Consider the following 25237-nt stretch of genomic DNA (forward strand, 5'->3'; position numbering starts at 1 on the left):
CTTGTATGCACCAAATACAAGAAGATACAGTCTTTGGAATCTCCTAATTCACTGATTATATCACCACTGTTAGGGTAAGTGCACACAACCATTTTATTTCCATCCGAGAAAAATGGTCCTATTTTTGTGATCAGACTTTGATCAGCGTGGCATTAGTTTTTCTAGGAGGTGGAGAGATTAAAAAATAAAAAGTTTCTCCACCTTCTCCATTCTGTCAGCCTGTGAAAATATTTGGATGTCACCCGAGTGTGGTCCAATGTTTTTCATGGATCCATAGACTTGCATGGCCAAGTGCTATCCGACACACAGATCAAAGTCGGACATGTCTCCTTTATTTGCCGCAGAGAACTCATTTATAGGAAAAAAAATTAGGCATGCACGGAGCCATAGAATATCATGGGTACAAGTGATATCAGTGAAAACCACGGATAGCACTCGCATGAGCAAGTTGGTCACGTGTACGAGCCTTTAGACCGGCGTTCCTGAAAACAATAGACCTTTGCACTACTGTCTGTCTGGCACTGACCAAAGTGATGTAATGTGACTAAATGGATCTTTAATTTCTTCACCAGGGACCCCAACAAGGAGGTTTGGCCTTATTTAGTTGGATTGGGCCGTGGGGTACTCGGTAGCCGGGCCGGTCGGTGCTGGGGGATGTCACAATGGGGAATAGAGTTTTTATAGAGATAATGTTCGTGACGCCACCTGTGGTATGCGGCTATATGGGGCCACCGCTGCGGTGCAGATCCTCTGGAGCTGATGATGACACAGCAGAGTTGTTCAGCTCTCCACAGGCAGTGCTTAGCTCCAGGGCAGGGAATAGTGATGTTATGAGGTAGATGTTGCTGGCGCAGTGTAGTGCAGGGGATGGCGCAGCAATTATTCTAGGACACAGTGGGGTGCAGTCTTCAGATTTTACTCACAGTTATCACGCTGCTCCAGGTTACAACTGCCAGCTTATAACCGCCCTCGTTGTCCTGCATTCACCAAGAAAGGGGTTCAGCAGCTCTCAGGTATTTCAGGAGTACTTAAACGGGACCCCGTTCTATGTGCCTTCCTCGGTCGTCTACCTGCGCTGGCTCTCACCCTCCTGCCCTGCGCCTTACAAACATTGTCCCAAGTCGGTAGCCTCGGATCTTGTCGGGCAACCTGCAGTCCCCTGGACCCTGTGCGGCCACCTTTTCGGCGATAAAATTGTGGTAGTGGGCAGCTGCACCTTCAAAGTACAGTATCCTCCGGTTATCTAGCTGAGCCTGATTCTTCTCCACTAGTTTAGGGGCCGGTCCCCTCTGTGGCCTGATCCCTCCACGTCCATGTAGATTCAGGCGCACGGGTGGCTTCTGCACTCGCCGTGCCCCTGGGATCCTCTCTGTCTCTGGAGCCTTCCCTCTGCTCCCGTCCTCTTCTCTCAGTCTTTCCTCCTGGACCTCTCAGACTAGGCCTGCTCCTTTCTCCACTCCTCCTGAGCAGAGCTCCTCCAGAGCTCCTGCTCCCAACTCTCTCTCCTCTGAACTCTCTCCACAGACTGACTTGATTACTTCAAGATGGTTCCCTTCTTATACTCCTACTGAAGGTGCTCCCCTGATCTACTTCCTCCGCCCACACCCACTACATGGTTCCCCCTCTCTCGGTTCCCCCCTTCCAACCAGGGACAGGGCTCAGCATTGTACATGTACATCTTGCCCCTCCTGCTGGTCTGGAATGGTGTAGTGTTGGATGCAGGTGGGTGAGTCCCGGGCAGTACTCCCTCCTTACCTGAGAGTGGGGTACCACACCTCTGGGTGAGATGCAGTACTTCTGTGGTGACTGAACCCGCAGGGGCTCCACAGGATCCTGGGTAAAGGTCCTCAGAATAGTCACTGGTAAGATGGTTTTTAACAGGGAAAAATGCAAAGTACTACATCTGGGCAATAAAAATGAAAAAAGCATATACAGAATGGGAGGAATAGAGCTAAGCAACAGTACATGTGAAAAAGACTTAGGTATACTAATAGATCATAGACTGAACATGAGTCAACAGTGTGATGCAGCAGCAAAAAAGGCAAATACAATTCTGGGATGTATTAACAGAAGCATACAGTCTAGATCACGTGAAGTCATTATCGGTCTTTACTCCTCTTTGGTCAGACCTCATCTGGAATACTGTGCACAGTTTTGGGCACCACATTTTAAAAAAGACATAGACAAACTGGAGCAAGTTCAGAGAAGAGCGACCAGAATGGTGACTGGTCTGCAAACCATGTCCTATGAGGAACGGTTGCAGGATTTGGGAATGTTTAGCTTGCAAAAAAGAAGACTGAGAGGAGACTTAATAGCTGTCTACAAATATGTCAAGGGCTGTCACATTGTAGAAGGATCATCTTTATTCTCATTTGCACAAGGAAAGACTAGAAGCAATGGGATGAAACTAAATGGGAGGAGACACAGATTAGATATTAGAAAAAACTTTTTGACAGTTAGGGTGATTAATGAGCGGAACAGGCTGCCACGAGAGGTGGTGAGTTCCCCTTCAATGGATGTCTTCAAACAGAGGCTGGACAGACATCTGTCTGAGATGATTTAGTGAATCCTGCTTTGAGCAGGGGGTTGGACCAGATGACCCAGGAGGTCCCTTCCAACTCTACCATTCTATGATTCTATGATTCTATGTGTCAGAGATCAGGCCCAGCAGGGAAGGCAGATGGCTGCCGAGGAACAGAACTCGAAGACGGATTTAGAAGTCCAAGATAAAGATCAAATGCAGGTGAGACCAGAGGGGCAATAAAGGCTCAAACCTCATGTCAGACACAGTCAGGATGAAGAATATAACTACAGCCCAGAGAGAGAATTCAGGGATGGCTTCTGGTACGCGATCAAGAGTCAGGTGACCCTTTTCTTTTTAAAAAGACCAAGCAAATTAATCAGCCATTAATCAGACATTAGATCTGCTACAAGAACTAAGGAAAGAAAGGAAAACTGTCCCTAAAATAGGACTAAGCTGATTCCCTATGATGCAGCGGGCAACCTGTTCCTTGTGAACAGACCCGCCTTCATCCTCAGCTAGTCTGAACGCAGACCTATAGATATAAGGAAGGGGTCCCTAAAAGTACTAAGGACTGGGACAAAATTGGACACCTCCTAGCAGAAGTTGTAGCAGAGCAAAAAGACAAACAGACAAAAAGTACTTAGAGGTCCAAGGACCAAGCAAATTAAAGAGATAGGTAGAAAGCACCTGGCTAGATTAAGAGTCAAAGTAACACTGAAGTCCAGCAAAGCCAGGAGGGCGGAGCTGGAATAAATAGGCAGCAGGTCACGTGACCACAAAATAGAAGAAAACTAACAGGAGGGTTCTAACACCTGAGACATCATTGTCGATCGACTTAATTGCAATGACAAAGCGGCGGATCCACTGGCAGCATTTAGAGGAAGGGCGCTGTGGTAATGGGTGGTAGGTTTCTTGACAGCTATGACACGACCTTGCTTTGAGGCAATTAATTCTCTTAAAGCGTTGATGTCTTCAACAGGACCCTTCACCACGTTGGTCACTGTGATCTTGGATGGCTTATAAATACAGCTTTCTTCCAGGTTACTCGGCACCATGCCACATCCTGTAGGCACCCAAGCACTGTCGTATCCATAATACTGCCAGGTATGTTGCATGGGGTGGTCTTGACGCTTAATCTTCTTTACTCGTCCCACCTTTACAGAAAGCTCCAAAACCACTTTGGGACCTGCTGAATTTTTTGGATATCCTAAAACCTTCCGTATATCTCTACTGACATAAACTCCTTTTCCCAACATCCCAGTATCAGAAACTCGAAATCCATAGTTGATGATACTATAAGCTGCAGCTACAGTTGTCCCATGGTACATGGTGTAGTACTTTTTTCGGGAAAACTTTTCATCCATTTCGTTAAAATGAGTTCAAGCGTTTTTATGAAAACCTGAAAGTAAGAAATGAAATTTTATTGTGTCAATAAGAAGCAAACTGGAAGGACCAACAAATCCAATCATAGTGGGCTTAGTGTTTTTGTTGCAATAAAAACAGAGTTATACAAGAAGGAGATTATCACTGGAGGACTAGTTGTCTTGTGCTATTTAGTCCTCCTGCTCTGTGTAACCCTGCCAAGGACGAGCAACATCTTTCTGTCTATGCAAAGTATACACAGAATTTTGCCAATCAGTGGTGTTGACGGGGTTATACAGAGCTCAGCATTTTGAGAACTGCTAGATCTGCAGCAGATAAAACAATGATTTTATTAAAACTACAGCAAGCAGCCCAATAAGTGATACATTGATGGAATCAGGGTGTCACAATACTGTTGTCTGATAACCCGGGACCATGAGCTCCTTCCCTGTCCCTAACGCTAGGGGCACCCTAGCTACCCCTGCTCCCCAGGTTACTTCTGATGGTGAAGATGCTGGGGCCATGTACCTTGCTGTTCTCCTGAATCAGCCCTTATTTGTCCACTCCCCCACCCAGGGAAGTGGCGAGGAATAGTGTATGTAAGTACACAAAGCAGACAAACAAGGAAAGGGATTAGAAAGGTAAATTAAAATAGAAGAGGATGGGACTATGCACACAGCCAAAACACGAAGCAACAGTCACAGAAAAACTCTCCTTAAACACCTCTACCGAATTCTCCAATCCTCACCAGGCAGTGCAAGACTAGAGCACAGACTATATAGGAGAGGGAAGTGGCTGATACTGCACAGCTGAGAACTTACAAGAAGGAAGCTACAGAGACTCAAAGATGAGTAGTTTAACTCTTGCTCTTCTGAAAGAAACCAGCACCATTTAATAAAAGGCTCCTCTCTGTCGCGGTAAAACCATGACACAGGGTTTCTGTCTCTACATGGTGCTGCTCTTAGATTACACGGAACAATTCTGGTGACAGATTCCCTTTAAGAAGAAGACAAAACCAAAGAAATCCTTAAACAGCACAGAGATCTAGCTTCATTATTCCACATTTGTAGATTGAATGTAAAAGGCTGTGTTCACATGGGGCTTATCCGCAGCAAAATCTACACTAATGAATTTTGTTGTAGAATCTATTGTGAAAATGTTACAAATTTGCATTACAGAGAATGAAATCTGCTGTGATGTTCTGCAGCATAAATCAACAAGTGGATTTCAGATTCTGAGGAAGGTCATTATACAGTACTTTGCTCTTTTTTTCCTGCAGACTATGGTTGAGATGCTGTAAAATCTCATTCACATTTCTGGTACTCAGGGGACATTGTAGAAAGTGCTGGATCTTATAGGAAAATTAATCTTTACAGATTCTGTGCAAAACTTATAGAGGTAGTCCTACAGGTGCAGATATCACGTCTGGTGCCGATAATACTTATTGTTTAGGACCTATTTAATCTTGAAATGACTTTGGGGGATCTATATATTAGAAAAAACCCAAAAGTGATACCATTATTAAATAGCACCCCTCAACATATTCAGAACTGCTGTCAGGTAGTTTATTAACCTTTCAGGTGCTTTTCAGGAATTAATGCAAAGTGACATGACAGGAATGAAAATGTTATTTGTACCACCTAAATGGTGATAACTTCTTAACAGGTTACAACAGCTGTCAGACTCTAAGGCCGTTATCTGGCCGCAAATTGTGATGGCAACCATCAGGATCACACAATCATGATCTCAGGGTATCGATAGGGTTAAAGAATGAGCCCCACACTTTTTAGCCATCTAGGTGCCATAGTCACTATTGAAAGAAGCATCTAAGGCTTTAAATGGCCATGGTTGGTGCCAACACTGATCGTGACTGAGGCATCAGGGTGTCAGCTATATGTACAGCCAACAACTGCTGCATCTTCACTATTCGGAGAAGGCTATTCACCTACAGTTATATGAAAAAGTTTGGGCACCCCTATTAATCTTAAGCTTAATGTTTTATAAAAATTGGTGTTATTGCAACAGCTATTTCAGTTTGATATATGTAATAACTGTTGGACACAGTAATGTTTCTGCCTTGAAATGAGTAGTATTGAGCGAGCACTAAAATGCTCGGGTGCTCGAAGCTCGGGCCGAGCTCGCCGTGATACTCGGGTGCTCGACCCGAGCAACGAGCCCAATGTTAGTCTATGGGAGACTCGAGCATTTTTGCGGTGGCACCCCCGGCAGTCTGTAGAAAGCCTAACAAGTGCCCAAAACGATAGTGACAGTGCTCAAATGACATGGGGACAGCATGGGGATCGCCCCAGGAAGCATTTCTGACCCCCAGGGCACTGTTGTCAACAACGTGGTCAGAGGTATTAAGCCACTTTTACGGACTCACAATAAAAAGTTCAAAAACGAAAGTGAAACTTTTTTCCTGTGAAATATGTTAAGGAACATCCTTTCCAGGGAAAAGACTTGTGTATAAGTTAAAATAAATGACCAAAAACAAAAATACTCCTCCACAACTTCGGCTATGTTCACAAGTAGCATTTTTTATGCGTTTTTGCACTTTTGTATTGCTTTCAACTATGACAAATGCATTCACCGGGAAATGTCATTTTAACATTTTACAACCTTATCTGGCCATGTGCTGTGTGACACATGCATAAAGTGCTGAAAAGACATGGGAACAGCATGGGGAAGACCCCTGGAAGCATCTCTGACTCCCTGGTCACTGTCTAAAAGTGTGCCCATCATAAGTGATCCTTGCCGCATCAGAAGCTGCAGACTTGCAACTATCCCCATGCAAGTTCTAGTCCCAGGGCAGTGTTCAATTGTACCTCTTCCATTCCTTGCAATACAAGCGCAAGTATGCAGCCTGCCACCCACCCACCCCCAGGCTGCAATACCATACTGCTTGCTTGCTTGAACTTGAAATTGGGCCTTTTAGGCATGTGGAGGCACAATCTGGCCACCACGTCATGGCTGTGTTGGCGGCCTGGAATCCATACTCAGTCCCCAGCCGCCCGGTGGCCGGGTGTCCATACTCGGTCCCCAGCCGCCCCGCGGCCGGGTGTCCACACACGGTCCCCAGCCGCCTGGGGGCAGCCGGGTGTCCATAAACGGTCCCTAGCCGCCGCTATTTCTCCTTGGAACATCCCCCCACACACTTTTCTTAGCCCGGCCTGCTTTAGGCAGCATTGGACGAGCCAACTAGAGAACCAGACTCCTCCGGTGGGCCCTGACTTCTCCATCGGTGGAGTTGAGAGTGCCAAGGTGAGGAGCATGATGATGATGACAGAAGTTAGCATCTGCTATGTTTTCTTTTAATGCAAGTGTAAGTGTGCAGCCTGCCACCCACCCACCCCCAGACTGCAATTCCATACTGCTAGCTTGCACTTGAAATGGGGCCTTTTAGTTTGGAGGAGGCCGAAGCTGGCCACTACCTCATGGCTGCTTCGGCAGCGAGGTATCCATACACAGTCCCCAGCCGACCCTATTTGTCCTGGTGTGCCTTATACATAAGATTAAGCGCGTATACCAAAACATTACCTGTGCCCTCCCCAGTGCATTTAGCGGGAAGGAGAGCCTATTCCGCTGTAGTGTGTGCATGCCAATCCCCTATTCATGGTACATGCGAAGATGCTTCCGACCTTTCACCTGTCGTTGCAGACTTCCAACTATCCCCATTCAAGTCCTTGTCCCAGGGCAGTGTTCAATTGTACCTCTCCCATTCCTTGCAATGCAAGCGCAAGTATGCAGCCTGCCACCCACCCACCCCCAGGCTGCAATATCATACTGCTTGCTTGCTTGCACTTTAAATTGGGCCTTTTAAGCATGTGGAGGCGGAATCTGGCCACCACGCCATGGCTGTGTCGGCGGCCTGGTATCCATACTTAGTCCCCAGCCGCTTGGTGGCCAGGTGTCCCCGCTCGCTCCCCAGCCTCCAGGGGGTGGCCGGGTGTCCATACTCGGTCCCCAGCCACCCCTATTTGTCCCGGTAACCTTTCCCACACTTTTCTTAGCCTGGCCTGCTTTAGGGTAGCATTGGCCGAGCCCACCGGACTATCAGACTCCTCCGGTGGGCCCTGGCTTCTCCATCAGGGGAGTTGAGAGTGCCAAGGTGAGGAGCATGATGAGGATGATAGAAGTTAGCATCTGCTTTGTTTTGTTGTAATGCAAGCGCATGTATGTAGTAGCGGCTAGGCCTGAGGTGGTCAGCGTTTTGGCGCATATCCTACCTCCTCCGAGGATTGCTGTATGTTTTCCTGCTACTATCCAAGTTCTATGACTCCCGTTAAAACAAAGCTTCAGGTGATAAATGATGGATGAGGTAGTGGCAAAGGAGAAAGAGCAGGAGGAACAGGGACCATTCACATCAATATCAGGCCAGTCAACCAGATATGTCTTGTAGAATATGTTTCTGTAACAAAAGGAGCGGTTCGGCTACACAGTTATAGGGCATACAGTGAGTGCAATGCCTACCAAAAATTTCGAGGCACTCCAATGCCCCTTGGAAATGACATGGAGGTCAGAGGGCGTTAACTAAACCTTTTTTTCCATTTATAGCAACTGGGTCTCCTGTGCACTGTTGGCCTAAGCAGTGAATGGAAGGCTTTCCAAAAATTATGAGGAACTGCAATGCCCCTTACAAGAGCCATGTGTGACACCCCAGGGGTCTGGTCACCACAGTAATAGAGATATTACGTCGGAGAGCAAGTGGGAGGTTTCCTGGTCAGGATCCCTTAAACATGCAACATCCTCCTGCCCCAGTCCTGGGAGGGGAGAATTCTGCCCTTATAAACTGGATCTGGGGCGGGGTTGAGTGAGTCAGAGAACAGAGAACAGTCAGAGTCAGCGTGAGAGCAAGGGAAAGTAACAGCAAGGAGCTCTGTAGGAGCTAGGAGCTAAAGACCAGGGGCTGGAAGCTGAGCAGAGCTCGCCCTGGCAGAAGACAATAGGAACCGGACACAGGAGTCCGAGGCTGTGAGGACTTATATATCCAGCAGCAGAAACCAGCCGGCAGGGGATTTCAGGTCCTCTGGCCATAGAAGCCTGGAGGCTCAGTCACAAGCAAGGGACCAGCACCGCCATCGTGGAGCGGAGGCTAACAGAAGGCCCCAAGTCACCAGCCATACGGGTGAGCACTACACGGTACACTCAGGGACGTGGGCTACTTCTACACGCTTACAGCAAGGTAGCCAGGAAGAGTGCAGACAGACGGGGAGGCCTACAACTCCACCTGGCCAGGGGAACTCTTGCTTGCTCACAGACTGACCAGGCCTCTTATGCTAGCCAGTACTCCCGGGAGGGTCTACCTTATAATCATCAGTAAAGACCCTGAACTGCACTGCAAAGACTCTGAGTCGTTCCTGCTGCGCTCATGCACTATCACCCACATCATCCACACTCACTGCCCTTAGGCTATACTCCTCCCGTGGGGAGTTATCCCATTCTCTGCTGCTCACACAACACCAGTCTCAGCGGTCTGCCAAGCAGCGGTGGTACTCCCTGACCGCAATCCACGGGTGGCGCAGTCGGACAATTAACCTCAAAACCTAAGAAAGACTGCCACTGGTTTGACCAGCCTGAGCCACGGGACCGGGTCACCGCCACGGAGACTACAGACCCCAGAGACCCGGCACCGGGTATATCACACACGTGTACACATGGCCCAGGGGGCGCGTCACATGCAGTACAGCATATTACAAACATAAGTCCCATTATTGGGGAGTGGGTGTCCCATAGTATTTGCTTATGCCTTGCAAGCAAAAGCTGCCAAAAATTAGGACGGAGCAACTTGCAATGCCCCTTACAAGAGCCATGCAGTACAGCATATTACAAACATAAGTCCCATTATTGGGGAGTGGGTCTCCCATAGCATTTGCTTATGCCTTGCAAGCAAAAGCTGCCAAAAATTAGGACAGAGCAACTTGCAATGCCCCTTACAAGAGCCATGCAGTACAGCATATTACAAACATAAGTCCCATTATTGGGGAGTGGGTCTCCCATAGTATTTGCTTATGCTTTCCAAGCAAAAGCTGCCAAAAATTAGGACGGAGCAACTTGCAATGCCACTTACAAGAGCCATGCAGTACAGCATATTACAAACATAAGTCCCATTATTGGGGAGTGGGTGTCCCATAGTATTTGCTTATGCCTTGCAATCAAAAGCTTCCAAAAATAAGGACGGAGGAACTTGCAATGCTGGCACCCTGGTGGTATAGTGGTGGTGGAGGCTGAGGATAAGGAGAAGAACATAAAACAGCCGAAACGAGGAAGCGTATACCCATGTGTGGGTGTGAAGGGATGCATCTGAATACACCTCCCGAAATAACACAGTGGATTTGACTTTATGTTACTCTGCTGTCATTTGGTGGTGATGAGAAGTCTGGCCCAATCCAGCCCTTGTTCATTTTGATAAGGGTCAGCTTGTCAGCATTGTCAGTTGACAGGCGAGTGCGCTTATCAGTTATAATTCCCCCAGCGGCACTAAAAACACGCTCCGATAACACGCTAGCGGCAGGGCAGGCCAGGACCTCCAAGGCGTACAGAGCGAGTTCATTCCAAGTGTCCAGCTTGGATACCCAATAATTAAAAGGCACAGAGGAATCACGGAGGACGCTGGTACGGTCGGCAAGGTACTCCCTCACCATCTTTTGAAACTTTCCTCTCCTTGTGAGAGTACCCCGCGCCTCAGGGCCTGTAAGCTGGGCGGGTGTCAGAGAACTGTCCCAGAACGTTGACAGTGTTCCCCTGCCTCTGCTGGATTGGAGTTGCATCTCTCTCGCCTGTACGCCTTGGTTGGGCAACGAACTGTGACCTCTGCCGCTAGCGTCTTCAGATGGAAATTTTTTTAAAAGTTCTGCAGCAAGGGCCTTCTGGTACTGCCCCATTTTTGTAGACCTCTCCACCTCAGGAATAAGAGAGTGAAAGTTCTCCTTGTAGCGGGGGTCTACAAGTGTCACCAACCAGTAAAGACTGTCACCCAACATTTTGACAATGCGGGTCACGGTTAAGGCAGCGTAACATAAAGTCAGCCATGCATGCCAGACTGGTAACGGGCAAGATTTCCGTGTCCTCACCAAGATGACGACTGACCATGCTCTCCTCCTCCTCCTCCTCTTCCTCCTCCCCCCTGTCCTCAGGCCACCCACACTGAACCGACGGTATGACACTTGTACAGGTACTACCGTCTACAACGCATGATAGCAGGTCCTGTTCTTCCTCCTCCTCCTCCTCCTCTCCCTCATTGTCCCCCAATGCACGTTGGGATGATATGAGGCTGGGCTGTGTGTAATCGCCCGCTACGGCTTCTTGATCCATCTCATCATACTCTGGCTGCAATGCCTCCTCTTTAATTCTCTGCTGAGAGTGTTGCAAAAGACAGACAAGTGGGATGCTGACACTAATGATGGAGTCTGACCTGAATATCGACGGCCTTGTTGCAGCTGGTACTCCACAACTGCTCTCTTCTGCTCACAAATGCTTTGCAACATGTGGAGGGTAGAGTTCCAACGTGTGGGGACATCACACACCAGTCGGTGTGCCGGAAGCTGCAAACGCTGCTGCAACACAGCAAGGGCGGCGGAAGCTGTAGCCGACTTGCGAAAATGAGCTGACAGGCGGCGTACTTTCAAGAGCAGATCTGGCAACTCGGGGTACGATTTAAGAAACCGCTGAACCACGAGGTTATGCACATGAGCCAGGCATGGTACGTGTGTGATCTCACCTCGCCTCAGAGCCGCCACCAGGTTACGGCCATTGTCACACACGACCATGCCGGGATGTAGGTTCAGCGGTCTCAGCCACAGATCTGCCTGCTCTTTCACAGCTGTCCACAACTCACAAGCAGTGTGAGGTTTATCACCTAAGCTTATGAGTTTCAGCACAGCCTGTTGCCGCTTGGTGGAGGCAGTACTGCAATGCTTCCAGCTTGTAACTGATGTGGTGATATCTGAGATGGAGGCCGAATATGAGGAAGAGGAGGAGGATGCACAGGAGCTGTACACTGTGGGGGCAACTCTGACTGACATAGGGCCCGCAATCCTCGGTGTGGGGAGGATGTGTTCCGTCCCAAGGTCCGACTGGGTCCCGGCTTCCACTATGTTTACCCAGTGTGCCGTCAGAGAGATGTACCGTCCCTGGCCACAAGCACTTGTCCACGTGTCCGTTGTCAGGTGGACTCTCCCAGTAACTGCGTTGTTGAGGGCACGGCAGATGCTTTGGGACACGTGCTTGTGTAGTGCGGGGATGGCACACCGGGCAAAATAGTGTCGGCTGGGGACCGAGTACCGAGGGACGGCCACCGCCATAAGATTGCGGAAGGATTCCGTCTCCACCAGCCTAAAAGGCAGCATTTCCAACGCAAGCAGTCGTGAAATGTGCGAATTTAGGACTTTGGCCTGTGGGGCGTTAGCTGCGAATTTCCGCTTTCGTTCAAAGATCTGGGATATGGACAATTGAACGCTGCGGTGGGACGTGGACGTGGACGTTGATGCTGTTTCTTGAGAAACTGCCATAACAAGTGAAGACTGAGAGGAGGGGGCATCTTTACATGCAGTATGGACAGGGGATTGCCTTGCACACACAACAGGGGGTTCTATTGCACGCACAATAGTGGAAGAAGTAGTGGTGACACCCGCTGACACTGGTCGTGGACCCTGGGTTTCGCCCCACAAAGTCGGGTGCTTTGCTGCCATGTGCCTGATCATGCTGGTGGTGGTCAGGCTGGTAGTTTTGTCACCCCTGCTGATGCTGGCATGGCAGGTGGAACATATGGCCTTTTTGGGGTTATCAGCAGAGTCTTTAAAAAAATTCCAGACTCTGGAAGACCTACCGCTTGTACTGGCAACGTCCCTCGTGTTGGTGTTACGGGGAACGGTTGCCTGCCTTCTGTCTGTGGCCACCACACTGCTTCTTCCTGCCTGTTGGGGTACTCTGCCTCCCTCCCCCTGTGTGCTGCTGGCCTCACTCTGCATGTCCTCCTTCCACGTTGGGTCAGTTACTAGATCATCCACCACCTCCTCCTCTTCCACTTGCGCACCACGATCCTCCTCCTCACTTCCTGGCAATCATGTCTCGTCATCGTCCACCTCTTCTAACAGATAGCCAACGTCGACTTCCTGTGGCCGTGGCTGTTCAAATATTTGGGCATCGCAACATGGGATCTCCTCTTCCACTACTTCAAGCGTATCAGGCGAGGGGCCCAAATATGGAAATGGACCAGTGAACAGCTCTTCAGAGTGTCCAAGTGTGGGATCACTTGCCGTCTGACGACACTCGGCATGGTGGGAGGAAGGAGCATCAGGGTGAGGAGGAGTATGCGGTCGAGACTCACGGCTACTAAGAGTTGACCGTGTGGAAGACAGACCGGAGGTGGTGGTGCCCAGGTAACTGGAAGTATTATCTGCTATCCAATTAATAACCTGTTCACACTGATCAGTTCTCAATACTGGTGTTGTTCTGTGCTTCCCTAGTAATTCGGTCAAGAAGTGGGAGCGAGAAGATGTGGCTGTTGGTTGTGGCACATTTTCACCTTGGCCACGGCCCCGTCCTCTGCACGAACCATCACCAGAATGTCCACTTCCACGTCCCTTGCCACGCGCCTTGCCCATTGTAAGTGAAGTAAAATAGCTTACACTTGCACTATCATTGGAAAAAGGGTAATAAAGAGTAGATTAGAACCGTGGAAGAGGAAAACCACAGTTATTGTTTACTGTGGTATACCACACTTTTTTAAATAGAGATATTTGCAGCTGAACAGTGAGCGACACACTCAAACTGCTTTTTTTTTAGATACCAAAGGCTCAAAACTGGATAGTACAGCGATTTGACCCATGGTACTGCGAAACCACACTGGGATGTCGGGCCTACACAAGACTATTTTCAACAGATATATTTTTGTGTCACAACAGTCAGGAGACACTACTGTTTTTCTTTACGGAAAAAACTGCCAAAAGCTGAATAATAGAGATTTTTTACCGTGGGATGGCAAAACCAGTTATTGTTTACTGGGGTATACCAGACTTTTTTAAATATATAGATTTGCGGCTGAACAGTGAGCAACACACTCAAACTGTTTTTTTTTAGATACAAATGGCCCAAAATGGATAATACAGAGGTTTGTGCAAAACAACAATTCTGTTTCTCTAGCCTACACCAGACTATTTTCAACAGTTATATTTGTGTCTGAAAAATCAGAGACACGCTTTTTTTTGGGGGGGGGGGGACACCAAAAGGTTAATAAGACGGGTATATTTACAGTGTGAAGGAGGAAAAAAAAAGGAGGATTTAGATGAAAAAAAAAGGATTTTTTCTGGCCCCCGACACCTGGTGCTAAGTCCAGCAATTTCAGCAACAGGAGCACACAGGACTGTAATGCAGCGTTTGCTGGTATAACCACTGTGTCTCCTATACAGCCTGCCTGCCTGGTATCTGGGATGGATATTAGTCCTGAAAAGGACTGTTTGTTTGTTCTGGCAGCCTTTACAGACCCTACACTAACTATTTCGCAGTTTATATCTCTCCCTAAATCAGCAGCACTGTCCCTACACTGTCTAATCCGGAGCGACTGTGTCCAAGATGGCGGCGCCCGGTTTTAAATACTCGAGGTGACGCTGTGCGGCCAGCCAATCACTGTAATGCCCACAACCAACATGGCTGCGGCATTACAGTGACTGGCTGGCAATCCCTGCATGTTCATTGGCTCTGTAAAGAGCGCCAAACATGCAGGACGGAGACCCGAGCTCCCACCCGAGTAACCCGGAAATGCTCGGTGCTCGCCGAACATCCCGAGTAGCGTGATGCTAGGGCGAGTACCGAGCAGTGTCGAGCATGTTCGCTCAACACTAGAAATGAGGTTTATTGTACTAACAGAAAATGTGCAATCTGCATTCAAACAAAATTTGACAGGTGCATAAGTATGGGCACCTCACCAGAAAAGTGACATTAATATTTAGTAGATCCTCCTTTTGCAAAAATAACAGCCTCTAGTCGCTTCCTGTAGCTTTTAATGAGTTCCTGGATCCTGGATGAAGGTATTTTTGACCATTCCTCTTTACAAAACAATTCCAGTTCAGTTAAGTTTGATGGTCGCCGAGCATGGACAGCAATCCCCACAGATGTTCAATGATATTCAGGTCTGGGGACTGGGATGGCCATTCCAGAACATTGTAATTGTTCCTCTGCATGAATGCCTGAGTAGATTTGGAGCGGTGTTTTGGATCAATAAACCTCATTTCAAGTCAGAAACATTACTGTGTCCAACAGTTATTACATATATCAAACTGAAATAGCTGTTGCAAAAACACCAATTTTTATAAAACATTAAGCTTAAGATTAATAGGGGTGCCCAAACTTTTTCATATAACTGTATCTTTCAGGTCAGTTTTAAGTCATATTGGTGGTCACTAGTGATGAGTGAGCACTAAAACTTTCGGGTAGTTATTGCTCGGGTCGAGTAAATTGGAATACTCGGGTGCTCGGTCCGAGTAACGAGCCCAATGTAAGTCTATTGGAAACGCGACCATTTTTCCAGTGGCTTCCCCCGAGGTCTGCAGAGGGCCTAAAAATCACCCAAATCGATGGGAACCGTGCTTAAATGACATGGGAACAGCATGGAGAAGACCCCTGGAAGCATTTCTGACTCCCAGGTCACTGCTGTCAACAATGTTGTCAGAGGTATTACTCCACTTTTACAGACTCACAATAAAACATACAAAAAAAAATGGATTTTCCTGGGAAATATGTTAAGGAACATCATTTCCAGGATAATGACTTGTAATAAATAACCAAAACCCAAAATACTCCTCCACACCTTGGCTATGTTCACACATAGCGTTTTTGATGCCTTCTTGCACTTTTGCGTTGCTTTCAGCCAAAACAAATGCATTCACCGGGAAATGTCATTTTAACATTTTACAACCTTATCTGGCCATATTGTATGTGACACATCATCAGACACATCCTGTTTCATTTATAAAGGAGGGATTGTGAAAGTCACAAACCTTATTTTTACAGCCTTACTATTCTTAAAGGGCCAGCAGTCGGCTATGCTTTGTTGTTCCCATTATTAAAGAGTGGATTTCCTATACTGTTACTGCGTATGCAGTGACTGCAAGGGCTGCCAAAAATTTGGACGCACCCAATACCCCTTTGAAGAGACATAGAGGAGGGTCTTAGTAAAAAAAATGTACCCATTATAAAGGAGTGGGTCTCCTATAGTGGTAATGCCCATGCAGTGACTGCAATGGCTGCCAAAATTTGGGAAAAACCCCACTAAGAATTTAAAGACACATGGAGGTGGGCCTCAGAAAGGACATGTTCCCATTAGACAGGAGAAGGTCTGCTATACAGTTATAGGGCATGCAGTGAGTCCAACAACTGCCAAAATTTAGGAAAAACCCCACTAATAATTTAAAGACACATAGAGCTGGGCCACAGTAACGACATGTTCCCATTAGAAAGGAGAGGGTCGGCTATATAGTTATAGGGTATGCAGTGCTGTTCTTCCTCCTCCTCCTCTTCCTCATTGTCACCCAATCCATGTTGGGATGAGATGAGGCTGTGCTGTGTGGAATCAGCCTGTATGGTTCCTTGCTCCATCTCATCGTGCTCCGCCTGCAATGCATCCCCTTTAATTGTGAGCAGAGAGCGTTTCAGAAGACAGAGAAGTGGGATGGTGATGCTAATTATGGCATCATCGCCGCTCTCCATCTTCGTGGAGTCCTCAAAGTTTTGGAGGATGGTGCATATGTCTGACATGCATGTCCACTCCTGAGGTCTTATGTTTGGAGTCTGAACTGAATACCAACGGCCTTGTTGATGCTGGTACTCAACAATTGCCCTCTTCTGCTCACAAATCCTTCCCAACATCTGCAATGTAGAGTTCCAACGCGTGGGGACATCGAAGATCAGTCAGTGAGCTGGAAGCTGCAAACCCTGCTGAAGCACGGCAAGGGCGGCGGAAGCTGTAGCTGACTTTCTAAAATGGGCAAGCAGGCAGCATACTTTAACAAGCAGATCTGTCAGATCCGGGTAGGTTTTTTAGAAATCGCTGAACCACGAGGTTAAGCACATGGGTCAGGCATGGTACGTGTGTGAGTTCATCTCGCCTCAGAGCCGCCACCAGGTTCCGGCCTTTGTCACACACTACCATGCCTGGCTGCAGGGTCAGTGGTGTCAGCCACAGATCTGCCTGTTCTTTCAGAGCTGTCTACAACTCTTCAGTGTTGTGCGGTTTGTCACCTAAGCATATTAGCTTCAGCACAGGCTGTTGCCGCTTGGCTGAGGCAATGCTGCAGTGCTTCCCGCTTGCGACTGATGTGGTCATTTCAGAGATGGAGGCTGAAGAGGAGGAGGAGGTGCAGGAGTTGTAGAATGTGGGGGCAACCCTGATTGACCTAGGGCCCGCAATCCTCAGCGTCGGGAGGACGTGTTCCGTCCCAAGTGTGTCGTCAGCGAGATGTACCGTCCCTGCCCACAAGAACTTGTCCACATGTCCGTGGTTAGGTGAACTTTCTTACTAACTGCATTCTTGAGGGCACGGCTAATGTTGTGGGACACATGCTCGTGTAATTCGAGAACGGCACACCGGGAGAAATAGTGGCGGCTGGGGACCGAGTACCAAGAGATGGCCACTGCCATCAGATTGCGGAAAGCTTCCGTCTCCATGAGCCTAAAAGGTAATGTGGCACCCTGAGGGTTCAGTCGCCACAGAGGTACTGCACCTCACCCAGAGGTGTGGCATCTCCTTCTCTCAGGTAAGGATGGAGTACTGCCTGGGACCCCAACACCCACATTCAACACTACACTACTCCAGGCCGGCTGGAAGGGCATTATGCACTTCTTTTGCTGCCCCGTCCCTGGCTGGAGTGGGGGGAACCAAAAGTGAGGGGGAACCAAGTAGTGGGTGTGGGTGGAGGAGGACGCAGGACAGGGGAGCACTTAAAGAAGATGTATATAAAGGGGAGCCATCTTAGAGAGTGTGCTCAGTCAGAGGAGGAGAAGTAAAAGGAGCAGGGGCTCTGCAGGAGCTCTGCTCAGGAGGCAGGCTCGGCCTGTCATGCCCAAGACTGAGAGAGGAGTGGGAGCAAGGGAGGAAGGCTCCAGGAACTGAAGGGATCCCATGGGGTATGGTGAGTGCAGGACGGCACCCATATGCCCGAATCTGCCAGGCGTCAGAGGGATCAGGCCGCAAGAAGGGAACCGGTCCCTGGACTAGCCGAGTTACTTTAAGTCTCAGCTAGAAAACCAGAGGCTTCTGCACTGTCAAGGTGCAGTTGCCACATCCGCACCTAAGCCGCCAAAAAGGGCACTAAGCAAGGTCCGTGAACTTCAAGTTGCCCAGAGGGATCTCAAGGTACCCATTCGGGACTTTGTGTGGCGGGGCGCAGGGCAGGAGGGAGAGACACAGCGTGGGAAGTCGGCTAAGGAAGGAGCATACAAAGAGGGGTACCGTTAAGTGCTCTTGAGATACTTGAGGGAGTGCTGAACCCCTGCCTGGTAAATGCAGCGCGATGTGGGAGACTGTCAGCTGAATAGTGCCACCTGAGGAACCTAAATAACTGTGAGTAAACTTGGATGACTGCACCCCACTGTTTCTGTCAGTTATTTCTACCATGTTATCGCTCCTGCACTACAACGCCCAGCATCACCATCTGCACCTACACTGCCCTGGAGCTGTGCTCTGCCTGTGGAGAACAGCACCAACCCAGCAGCCAAAACATCTGCCCCAGAGGTCTGCAGCAGCGCCGGTACCCATTACCGGGAACCACAGGTGGCGTCACGAGACAAAGCTGTTATTCATCCCTTCAAGTAACAAACCCCTTTTAAAGAGTAACCCCAGGGTACGGGCCTGGGAGCCGACTGCCGAGACATCCCACAGAAGGTAAAGGCGCGGGTACCGAGTCCCCCATATCCTCCTGGGCGAGTCAGTAACATTTCGAGCGCAAGCATTCGCGAAATGTGTGAATTTAGTAATGTGGCCTGTGGGGCATTGGCTGCGTATTTGCACTTGCGTTGCAAGGACTGGGGTAGTGACAACTGAACGCTGCGCTGCGACAAGGACTTGGACTTGCTTGCTGATGGTGCTAGTTGAGAGTGTGCAACAACAAATGCAGGGCGGGAGACATCTTGGCATATGCCATAGACAGGTGATTGGCGTGCACGCGCAACAGCGGAAGAAGCAGTGGTGTCACCAGCAGACACTGTTTCTGGACCCTGGGGTTCGGCCCACTTAGTCGGGTGCATTGCTGCCATGTGCCTGATCATGCTGGTGGTGGTAAGGTTGCTAGTTTTGATACCCCTGCTTACGCTGGCCTTTTTGGTGTTATCTACAGAGTCTTTAAAAAACAACTAGACTCAGGAAGACCTAACAGTTGTACTGGCAACTTCGGTCATATTGGCGTTACGAGGAACGCTTTCCCGCCTTGTGTCTGCGGCCACAACACTGCTTCTTCCTGCCTGTTGTGGTGCTACGCCTCCCTCCCCCTGTGTGCTGCTGTCATTGCTCTGTATGTCCCATTGCCAGGTTGGGTCAGTTACAATATCATCCACAACCTTGTCTTCCACTTCCGTACCCTGGTCCTCCTCCTGACTTTCTGGCAATTGTGTCTCATCATCATCATCATTCACCTCTTGCGACAGTAATTGAACTTTCCCACCGTTGCCTTCGTGTGACTGTGGCTGCTCAAATATTTTGGCATCGCTGCACATGTTCTCCTCTTGACTCGCTTGAAGCTGGCCGGGCGAGAGGCTCTAATCTACAAATGGAAAAGTGAATGGCTCTTCTGAGTGTCCAAGTGTGGGATTAGTTGTCTCCGGGAACTCGGCATGGTGGGAGGAAGGAGGTTCAGGGTGAGGAATATGCAGTCCAGACTCATGGCTACTGAGACTTGACCGTGCGGAAGACAGGGTGGTAGTGGTGGTGGCACAGTGACTGGAAGCATTATCTGCTATCCAACTAACAACCTTTTAACACTGCTCTGGGTTCAATAGTGGTGCACTGCGGGTGTTTGTTGTGGCACAATTTCAGCTTGCCCACGGCCACATCCTCGGCCTCTTCCCTATCCCTTGCCACGCACCTTGCCCATTTTAAATGGAGGACATTATTTTCCACGTTCACAAGAAATGGCTGATTTTGGAACACAGAGAACCACAATTTTAAATAGCAGGCCTGTAATTTACTAATATTATTCTACACAGACACCTAGTATGAATAGCTTGACCGACACACTGCAACAAAATTAAAATGGAAGAAATGGCTGATTTTGGAACACTCTTATAAGTGATATGTCTGACAGAGAACCACGGTTTTAAATAGCAGGCTTGTAATTTACTAATACTATCCTTCACAGACACCTACTGTGAATATCTTGACCGACACACTGCAACGAAATGAAAATGGAAGAAATGGCTGATTTTGGAACACTCTTATAGGTGTTATGCCTGACAGAGAACCACGGTTTTAAATAGCAGACCTGTAATTTACTAATACTATTCTTCATAGACACCTAGTGTGAATAGCTTGACCGAATAACTGCAACAGAATGGAAAAGGAGGCCAATATTTTGCACGTTCAGTTCAAATTTCTGGATTTTTATCACTGAAATATGGAACAGATCTGGCTGTATTCTGCAATGCTAAAAAGCAAATGGAGCAGAAAAATTGTGTACTCTGGATTGCTTTATAAGCAAATAACCAGGATTAAAATAAAAAAAATTGCCCTGGCCGCTGATATCTGGGGCTATGTCTACAAATATCTGTAATTATTACAGCAGCAGCAGACAGGACGTTCAATGGACCCTCTTGTGCTGTATCATACACTGCAGTCTGCCACATACACTGCCTGCCTGCCTAACTCCTGCTATTACCACTGAATATATGCAGCTGGATTAGTCCTCAGAAGGACTGTTAGTTCAGATGGATATATATATATAAATATATGTTGTGGAATACCTATACTAACTATAAACAAGCAAATCTCTCCCTGACTCAGCAGCATCTCTCCCTACTCTGCCTGTTTCCGGGGTAGACTGTGACGAGCACATCGGCGCCCAGTCTTATATACACCTGATGACGCTGTGCGGCCAGCCAATCACTGTAATGCCCACAACCGACATGGCTACGGCATTACAGTGTGTGGCAGGAAATCACTACATCTTCATTGGCTCTCTAAAGAGCGCCAAACATGCAGGGAGGGGCCCTGAGTTCCCGCCTGAGCAACCCGGAAATACTCGCCGAGCGCCGAGTTTGTTGAGCACCGTGATCCTCGGGCGAGTACCGAGCAGTGGCGAGCATGTTCGCTCATCACTAGTGGTCACTAAGGGGTTCTGGTGACTTTCAGCCACCTGGTTCTGATAGACATATTACAATATATAAAGGCATAAAAGTCTAGCAAAATACACTGGAAAATGTACTTATTAGTTAAAACTATAAAAAGAAATGTATATAGAGTGGTGTCAGATTGGGCATGATGGCCGGTGCTCACCTGTTCTGTTGTCTTGTGTCCACAACGAAGTCTAGTAAGGTTGAAATTGGATAAAAGACTGTTGCTTTGGACAGATCCCGGTGACTCTCGGAGTTGGTCAGTTACAAAGTTACAGAAAACTGCAAGGAAAACATCTTAAGGTGCTTTCCTCTTCACTGTTAAGAAGCATCTAAGCCAGATATTTCCCTACGTTTCATAAAGATTGTATATATCAGAACAGAGTCCTCTCCTACAGATAACCAGTGCGTGTAGGTTTTATTGTTGAGGTTTTTGTACCTTGGAAAATTTTAAGAAAAAAGATAGAGAAGTATTTACAATGCAGTCATAAAAGCCAATATTACCTGCAATGTCATAGTCTGGCAGAGATAAATTTCTCCAAGTTTGTTCTATCTGTCCATGTTTATTCTTTAGGGCAAAAATTATATCTTCTGGCACCAGTATCTGATTGGGGTGTCTATGACCCACCAGAAGAAACGATTCCCTGAGCCCAATCTAAAGCTATATAGAAATGACGCGCCCAGGGGATGGGGACGACTACTCGGCGCCTGGGCCATGTTGTTGGTTTTGGGGATGCCGCGGTGGTCGGCTCCTGGGCCCGTACCCTGGGGTCACTCTTAAAAGGGAAGGTGTATGGGAAAGGGGAAATTGTTCGTGACGCCACCCATGGTGTCTGGTGAGAATCACCAGCGCTGCTACAGTCCTCTGAGGCCGGTGCTCAGGCAGCTTAGTTAGTGCGGCTCCCCACAGGTGGAGCGGGGCCTCAGGGCAGCAAAAGTGTAGGGATGCAGGACAGAGGGGACCCAGCCGGGTGAGAGGAAGGATAGAAGAATAGGCACGCACACCGGAGTTCACTTCAGTACCTTTACTGGTGGTGTTTCAGGCACAATCCAGGGCACTGTAGGGTGAAGGGTGCATATCAGGACTCTCCCCAGTGAGAGGGTGTGGGGCCTCCTGTTTCTTGCCTTTTCCTGATAAGTTTATGACCTGCCTGGAGCTAGGCCTAACTTGATCTCTGTCTTGCACCTGCTGACCTGGTGGTAGGGCCTTCTGCTGGAGATCACACTCCCCGGTCTCTTGGGCCTCCGTGACTCCTGACCCTGGTATAACAGTCAGCTTTTGGTGTTCTTGGGACAAATAGTTTGCCAGGGGTTCCGGTTGTTTCTGCTGGGTGTAAAGATCCCTGCAGACGCGGACTCGGTGTTCGGTAAATGGTCTTGGGGTGAGCTGGCTAAGCTCCTCTGCCACCTATGTAGCTTGCCCACTCCACTTGCCTTCGGCCACGCTCGGGGCCCTCGCTAGGCTTAACATGAGCAGTAGGCCTCGCTACTCTTCACCGCTCTTTGGCGTCGGCACGCCCTTGGCTCACTAACTGATCTCACTGAGTCTGTACTGACCTGACAACTCCTCTGGCTGCAGCAGACTGACTTTAGACTGCGACTCCAGGCTTCAAACTTCAGACTAGACTGCCTAGCTCCACCTTCCCTTTTTATATCCCTAACGGGCTCCCTCTGGTGGTCTGGGGTGGAAGGTGGAGGTGTGTGAATGCTACGAGGGCCTCTTGTGGAGGAATCCGTCCATGCACCCCTCTGGGATCTGTGGCACCAATGCGCAGCAGGGCGCCACATTCCCCCCTAGCAAAGCTCAGTACTCCCAGACTGAAGTAATTTTTATAACAACAATAACTCTTCCCTTTATGGGAGGCACTTTGCTTGAACGTTACATATAAAACATTATAAATAATAAATAGATAGCTGAGGCCAATCTGCCGGAAAATCTCCTAAGTCAGTATGGAGCACTGCTTCTTTAAGCTCCTCCGGTACGGTGAGAGGCACTTCTTCTTGGGGCTTTAGCAGGTCTGGACACAACTTCAGATGGTCTCTAGATACCGTTGCAGTCGTTATTCCTCCATCTTTGCTAATCAAACAGGTCTTTCTGTTATCAAATCTTGAATTTAACACAGTGTAGGGTTCTCTCTCCCACTGGTCATCAAGTTTGTAGTTTCTCCTTTTCCTCTTTAACACCACTTCTCCTGGTGAGAAGGGTTCTGCGGCCGCACTTTTATTGTAGTGGGCTTCCTGCTTGTTCCTTACCCGAGTGAGACTGTCTTCGACACAGCCCTGTACTCTTCTGTACTGCTCCTGTCTGGTTGTGTCCCAGTCCTCAGTGGACATATCTGCTTCTGGTTTTACTACACCAAGCTCCAGGTCCATGGGCAACTTCCAGGGTCTTGCTTGCATGACATATGCTGGAGTATAATTGGTGGAACTCACAGGTATTTGGTTGTACAGATCTACCAGGTCAGGTAGTAGGTCTGGCCACTGATTTCTCTCCTCTAGTGGTAAGGTCTTCAGCAGGTCGATGACGATGTTATTCATCTTTTCACAGAGACCGTTGGTTTGGGGGTGGTACGGTGTAGTCTGGATCTTTTTACACCCGTACAGATGGCAGAACTCCTTGAACAGTTTGGCTTCAAAGGCTGGGCCTTGATCCGTCAGCACCTGCTCCGGGTATCCATGGAGCCTGCAGAAGTACGCCTGAAATGTCTTTGCCGCAGTTTCTGCCGTCAAATCCTTGACGGGGGCGACCACCAGGAACCGGGAGTAGTGATCCACTATGGTCAGGGCATAGGAATATCCTGACCTGCTGGGTGACAGCTTGACATGATCCAGGGCCACGATCTCCAAAGGACGAGTCGTCTTGATTAGTGTTGAGCGAGCATGCTCGACACTGCTCGATACTCGCCCGAGCATCACGCTACTCGGGATGCTCGGCGAGCACCGAGCATTTCCGGGTTATTCAGGCGGGAGCTCGGGTCTCCGCCCTGCATGTTTGGCGCTCTTTACAGAGCCAATGAACATGCAGGGATTGCCAGCCAGTCACTGTAATGCCACAGCCATGTTGTTTGTGGGCATTACAGTGATTGGCTGGCCGCACAGAGTCACCTCGAGTATTTAAAACCGGGCGCCGCCGTCTTGGACCCAGTCGCTCCGGATTAGAGAGTGTAGGAACAGCGCTGCTGAGCTAGGGAGAGATTTTTCCTGCGAAATAGTTAGTGTAGGGTCTGTAAAGGCTGCCAGAACAAACAGTCCTTCTCAGGACTAATATCCATCCCAGATATCAGGCAGGCTGTATAGGAGACGCAGTGGTTATACCAGCAAACGCTGCATTACAGTCCTGTGTGCTCCTGTTTCTGAAACTGCTGGACTTAGCTCCAGGTCTCGGGGCCAGTAAAAATCCTTTTTTTTCATCTAAATCCTCTTTTTTTTTTCCTCCTTCACACTGTACAAATACCCATCTTATTAACCTATTGGTGTCCCCCCCCCCCCCCAAAAAAAAGTGTGTCTCTGATTTTTCAGACACAAATATATCTGTTGAAATGAGTCTGGTATAAGCCACAGAAACAGAAGTGTGGTTTTGCAGTTCCACGGGTCAAATCTCTGTATTATCCAGTTTTGGGCCTTTTGTATCTGAAAAAAACTATTTGAGTGTGTCGCTCACTGTTCAGCCACAAATATATACATTTAAAAAAGTCTGGTATACACCAGTAAATTATAACTGTGGGTTTGCTGTTCCACAGTAAAAAATCTCTATTATCCTGCTTTTCGCATTTTTTGCAGTAAAAAAAAAAAATTAATCGTGTCTCCCTGATTGTCCAGACACAAAAATATATCTGTTGAAAATAGTCTGGTGTAGGCCCGACAAATCCAAGTGTGGTTTTGCAGTTCCACGGGTCAAATCTCTGTAGTATCCTGTTTTGGGCCTTTTGTATCTAAAAAAACAGTTTGAGTGTGTTGCTCACTGTTCAGCCGCAAATATATATTTTTAAAAAAGTCTGGCATACACCAGTAAATTAAAACTGTGGTTTTGCTGTTCCA

The sequence above is a fragment of the Phyllobates terribilis genome, unplaced genomic scaffold, assembly GCF_046119375.1.
Source record: "Phyllobates terribilis strain yellow unplaced genomic scaffold, ASM4611937v1 Scaffold_12__6_contigs__length_324123572, whole genome shotgun sequence".
Lineage (NCBI taxonomy): Eukaryota > Metazoa > Chordata > Amphibia > Anura > Dendrobatidae > Phyllobates > Phyllobates terribilis.